This window comes from Medicago sativa, chromosome 3, assembly GCF_051527215.1.
Source record: "Medicago sativa cultivar Bolivia chromosome 3, Bolivia_mono, whole genome shotgun sequence".
NCBI lineage: Eukaryota > Viridiplantae > Streptophyta > Magnoliopsida > Fabales > Fabaceae > Medicago > Medicago sativa.
Genome location: NC_140751.1, coordinates 84,405,323 through 84,411,222, shown reverse-complemented (window position 1 = coordinate 84,411,222; position 5,900 = coordinate 84,405,323). Strand labels below are relative to the sequence as shown.

General features: G+C 29.4%; 1 long non-coding RNA gene across 1 annotated transcript; it reads right to left on the bottom strand.

Annotated features, from left to right (window-relative positions):
* Positions 1-1,167: 1,167 nt before the first annotated feature.
* Positions 1,168-5,222, bottom strand: LOC146941152 (uncharacterized). The gene is made up of 3 exons (XR_015032260.1): positions 3,716-5,222; positions 3,195-3,598; positions 1,168-1,425 (listed from the first exon to the last, which is right to left on the bottom strand). It is a non-coding gene; the product is annotated as an uncharacterized LOC146941152 (long non-coding RNA).
* Positions 5,223-5,900: the final 678 nt, after the last annotated feature.

The window sequence follows — 5,900 nt, the reverse complement described above, 5'->3', positions numbered from 1 at the left end:
TTAAGAGGGACTAAAAAACGTGTTGAAATTTTTTATAGAGACCAAAACATGTCATTTTTTTTATGAGGACTAAAAACGAAATTGACTATATTTATAGGGACAAAAAACTTATTTAACCTCGTCTAAAAATAACTAAGTGGTATGATTTTGAGTTTTTTGGTTTTTTGTTTGAAGAGTTAAATTTTAAAATAAAATATGTTCGGATAAAATGAAGTTGAAATGTTTTTTTCTTTACTTTTAAAATAAAATATGTTCGGATAAAATGAAGTTGAAATGATTTTTTTACTTAAATTGAAATTTGTGTTTATTTAATTCTAAAAATGTTTTTTGGTTTGGTTTTGAAGCTACCACCCTATGCTACAACAACAATAGTTAGGAGGAGGAAAGAAGAAGAGTGACTTTTTTTACTTAAATTGAAATTTGTGTTTATCCACCTACCAACACTATGACTATCGCCAAGCACCACTCAAGCCATCGTTGACCATCATTAACCAATACTTTGATCAATGTCGAACATCACTCTAACTATCTCTAACCATAATCGAACACTACTCTAACTACAAATACGACCACCACCTTTGTATGTTACAACCACATGTTCATAAATCAAATGTTTTGTTTAAGATGCTAAAGTAGCCCACTAAAATTGACATTAAGGAGAATTGAATATGAGACTTCGATAGGAGCATACTTCAAGGTCCCAAACGAATATCATCGACCAACCTAAGTGGATTGTTCATCAATCATATGTTGTGTTAGTTTTTTGTCAAATTTTATCTTATTATACATTCTTAAGTTTTTATGAAAAATGAGGGAAAAGGAGGTGAATTAGATATTTAAAATGGAGGGGGAGGGGTGAATGAATGGCTGGAAGATCGAGGGGAAGATTTTTTTTTCCTTTCTAATTTTTCAATTAAACCACTCATAAATCTTAGAAAAGAAAAAAAAACTTCTTAAAGCCCTAATTCATTTTTACTAGTTAATTTTAGGGTTTTTACTAGAAAGAGTTCAACTTTTTTTTTGAAGGGAAGAAAGAGTTCAACTTGTCACTAAGACATTAGGCAGACAAATTTTCACTAATAAGTTATCCATACTTTCCTTCCTTTGCTTGTTATAGGTCTTCACCAAAATGCAACCCCTAAATTTGAGAACTGAGATTTTATAATATATGAAATAAAAGCAAGAGAGTAACTCAAGATTTTTTTTTTTTTTTAGAATTTCCTCTTTAAGTTAAAAGGGTTCATAATTAATCAAATAAAACTTTTTACAATTCAGAAATGAACTTCAACCCATAAATCATACTCTTGACATGATCCGACTATGACTTGACTGGCGAACAATTCGGATACACCTTAGTCTTTCAATGTTCGTTGTTACCGCATTTATTTATCGATGTAGATGTTTATTAACATGTGGTGGCCATAGCTGAAAGGTTTAAATAATATAAATCAGAATGTGAAAGCTATCATAAAAGCGAAAACATTAGATGGATAAATAAAGTTGTAGACATAGAAGTAAAATATAGGTTATTTCCAACTTAACTTGGAACGCTTCAAACAAGTGCATCGATTATTACTACAAATGTCTATTAGAGATAGAGGACAAATGATTAAACATTATTCATCATTCTTACGAATGCAATTATTCCCGTAATGTATAACAAGAAGTAAGGAGGTATTAAAAATGAATGAAAAATTATTCATAAGGTAGAGTATAACATTTGAAAAGGATTAGGAAAATGGCATACTAGAGTTTACAACCCTTGCAAGAAAAAATAGGGAAATAAGAATGATCATACCATAAATAAACTTGAGAATTTTTTTTTTTGAAGGAAAATAAACTTGAGAATTTTAATCATGTTTTTCTTCTTTTGATGTGAAAAAACATAACTTATGGAGATGCAAGAAATTCTTTTGTAAACTAGTGTTATTGTGAAAAGTCTTTTACATACATTCATGTGTGTTTGTTCCTTTATATCACTCGATAAATGATCTAACATAAATATTTTGTATTTATAACCTTTCATGATATGCACATAATAACACAACAAAAATATAATAGTATTCGACGATGACAAGGTTTTATACAAGAATAATGAACCGATTAAAAATGCATATTAAAAATGAGAATGATGTGATTTATTTTACATTATCAATATCATGTATTTTATGATGATAGATACTACTCAAACCCCAAAATACTGAAGTTACATTCCGGAATAACCAACATATACCCTTTAAACTTAGTAAACTCGGTTTACGTGGTTAATGTAAACTAAGTTTACGAGTGTGTATGTATAAATATATGTTAACGCGCAATCTACATAAGTTGTACATACGTAAATTTAATTTACACTAACCTCTCGTAGTGGGTAATTGTACATACGTAAACCGAATTTACACTAACCTCTCATAGTGCAATTATACATTTACACTAACCTCTCATAGTGTAACCGTACATACGTAAACCGAATTTACACTAGCCTCGATAGTGGGTAATTGTACGTAAATTGAATTTACACTAACCTATCACGGTGAGTAATTGTGCCTACGTAAAATCAAATTACGTTTACCTTAATAATTGATATGTAATCTTAAATAACGTCTAAATTCACATCTACCGAAACAATACCTATTTAATCTAAATTCATGTCTAGCTTATATGTCACTTTATTCGATAATGAAATTCATGAAACTCACTAACGTTTATGAATAGAGTACCGATCAATAAAAAGGATAGTGATTCAATATTTGATCTTGGTTTCACATCTATGGTGGTTTGTGGGTGAAAGTTTAGAATGATCATGAAAAAAAGGGTTTTTAGAATTTTATATGGATAAGACAATTTTGATATTATTGTAAAATTTTAAGTAAATTTAGGTTTAACTAGAATCAACAAAGTTAGTCGTGCAACAACATTCTAAAGAGTTAATAAAAGCACAAAACTAACATCAACAATAACCTCACTACCTTCATTAATAAAGCAAACAATCTCACTACCTTTATATAAATCCCTTGGAACTAAAACTAAACTTAAAACAAAGTTCGATGATAAGTTGCATATCAAGCAAGAATGTCTATAGTAAACAAAGTATCAAAAAGATATGTTGGATATCTAGTTCAAGAGATGCAATTGGTTGAATACCAACAAAATCAAAACAGCATTGCAACAAAACTCATAAAATCAAATATTACCTCAATGAGGAAGCTTTTCAATTGACTCTATGAATGCTTTGGTTGAATACCAATTGATGGTGTTTTGAAGGGGGATATGGTTGTTGATCCTACGGTTTAGATAATCGATTGAAAAAGCTAACATATCATATAGCACGGCTTGGTCCTCGACAGGAAAGTAACAATTGCGAAGATACAAGAGTAAAGTGTTGCTGTGAAAAAACATAACTTATGGAGATGCAAGATTTTTTTGTAAACTAGTGTTATTGTTGAAAGTCTTTTACATAAACTATACTCTTGACATGATCCGGCTATGATTTCATTGGCGAACAATTCAGATACTCCTTAGTCTTCAAATGTCCGTTGTTACCGTATTTATTTATCGATGTAGATGTTTATTAACATGTGGTGGCAAGTCCGCAAAGCTGAAAGATTTAATTAAAATAAATCAAAACGTTAAAGCTATCATAAAAGCGAAAACATTAGATGGGTAAATAAAGTTGTAGACATAGAAGTAAAATATAGGTTATTTCCAACTTAACTTGGAACGCTTCAAACAAGTGCATCAATTATTACTACAAATGTCTATTAAAGATAGAGGACAAATGATTAGACATTCTTCATCATTCTTACAGAATGCAATTATTCCCGTAATGTATAACAAGAAGTAAGGAGCTATTAAAAATGAACGAAAAATTATTCATAATGTAGAGTAGAACGTTTGAAAAGGATTAGGAAAATGGCATACCGGCGTTTATAACCCTTGCAAGAAAAAAATAGGGAAATAAGAATGATCATACCATAAACTTGAGATTTTTTTTTTTGAAGGAAAATAAACTTGAAAATTTTAATCATGTTTTTCTTCTTTTGATGTGAAAAAACATAACTTATGGAGATGCAAGAAATTCTTTTGTAAACTAGTGTTATTGTTGAAAGTCTTTTACATAAATTATACTCTTGACATGATCCAACTATGATTTCATTTTCGAACAATTCAGATACTCGTTAGTCTTCAAATGTCCGTCGTTACCGCATTTATTTATCGATGTAGATGTTTATTAACATGTGGTGGCAAGTACCGCAAAGCCGAAAGGTTTAATTAAAATAAATCAAAATGTTAAAGTTATCTTAAAAGCGAAAACATTAGATGGGTCAATAAAGTTGTAGACATAGAAGTAAAATATAGGTTATTTCCAACTTAACTTGGAACGCTTCAAACAAGTGCATTGTTTATTTCTACAAATGTCTATTAGAGATAAAGGACAAATGATTAAACATTCTTCATCATTCTTACGTAATGCAATTATTCCTTTAATTTATAACAAGAAGTAAGGAGGTATTAAAAATGAACGAAAAATTATTCATAAGGTAGAGTAGAACATTTGAAAAGGATTAGGAAAATGGCATACCGGTGTTTACAACCCTTGCAAGAAAAATAGGGAAATAAGGATGAGCATACCATAAATTAACGTGAGAATTTTAATCATGTTTTTCTTCTTTTGATGTGAAAAAACATAACTTATGAAGATGCAAGAAATTCTTTTGTAAAAAAAAAAAAAAAAATCTTTTGTAAACTAGTGTTATTTTTGAAAGTCTTTTACATACATTCATGTGTTGTGTTTGTTCCTTTATGTCACTCGATAAATGATCTAACATAAATATTTTGTATCCAACTTTCATTTCTTGTATAACCTTTCATGATATGCACATAATAACATAAAAACAAAAATACAATAGTATTCGGCGATTATGGTGTAACGGTTCGGATTAGATCGATTTTTGGTAACAAAATGTCCGAACCAAACTTTAATTTCTTGTATGACCTTTCATTTTTTTTGAAGGATTGTATAACCTTTCATGATATGCACATAATAACACAAAAACAAAATATAATAGTATTCGACGATGACAAGGTTTTATACAAGATCGCTCAAGAAAAAAAAAAGTTTTATACAAGAATAATGAACCGATTAAATGACAAAATATTTATTCATAAACTGAAATTATTATAGGACCAAAAGTAATGCATATTAAAAATGAGAATGACATGATTTATTTTACATTCTCAATAGCATCTATTTTATGATTCGTCTCGATTGACATTTACCATTGGGTCAAATACAACAACAAATAGTAATGTAAAGAGGAGTATCACATGCTAAATTTACTTCAAGTAAATAGCTTTTACCACTTACACAATTGCAAATAAATAAATAAATAAATCATCCTTTAGTTAAAGTATATACCAAAGATGTGTCTTGCCTATCTCTTCAACTCACTCAATAGGTAAGTATCTAAGATAATATGATGTTTCCCATCTTTCCTCGTTTTTATTTCTTTTGTAGCCTTTAATGATAGATAAAGGACAAATGCATTAAAAAACAATAAAAAATTGTTTTAGAGTGGGCAAGACTCAATCAATAAATATCTTCAATCCAACTAAACGAGCAATATGTGTTTTAGAAACACGTCAAATAGATCACCATGATCGAATCATCGCCATCTAATATTACTTAGACGGTAATTCATAAACAAGGTTGGAATCCAAACAATATAATAAAAGTCATAAAAACCCAAGGCTCCCTCCACTTCTAAAGTCCATTGGTGAGAAGTACAATCTCTAATCAAGTTTAACCATTAGATCTCGTATAAGCCTTTGCTTAGTTTAATGTGAGTGATTTTTGTTAGGAAACATGGCATCCATGGAAGGAATGAGAGAAAAGCTAT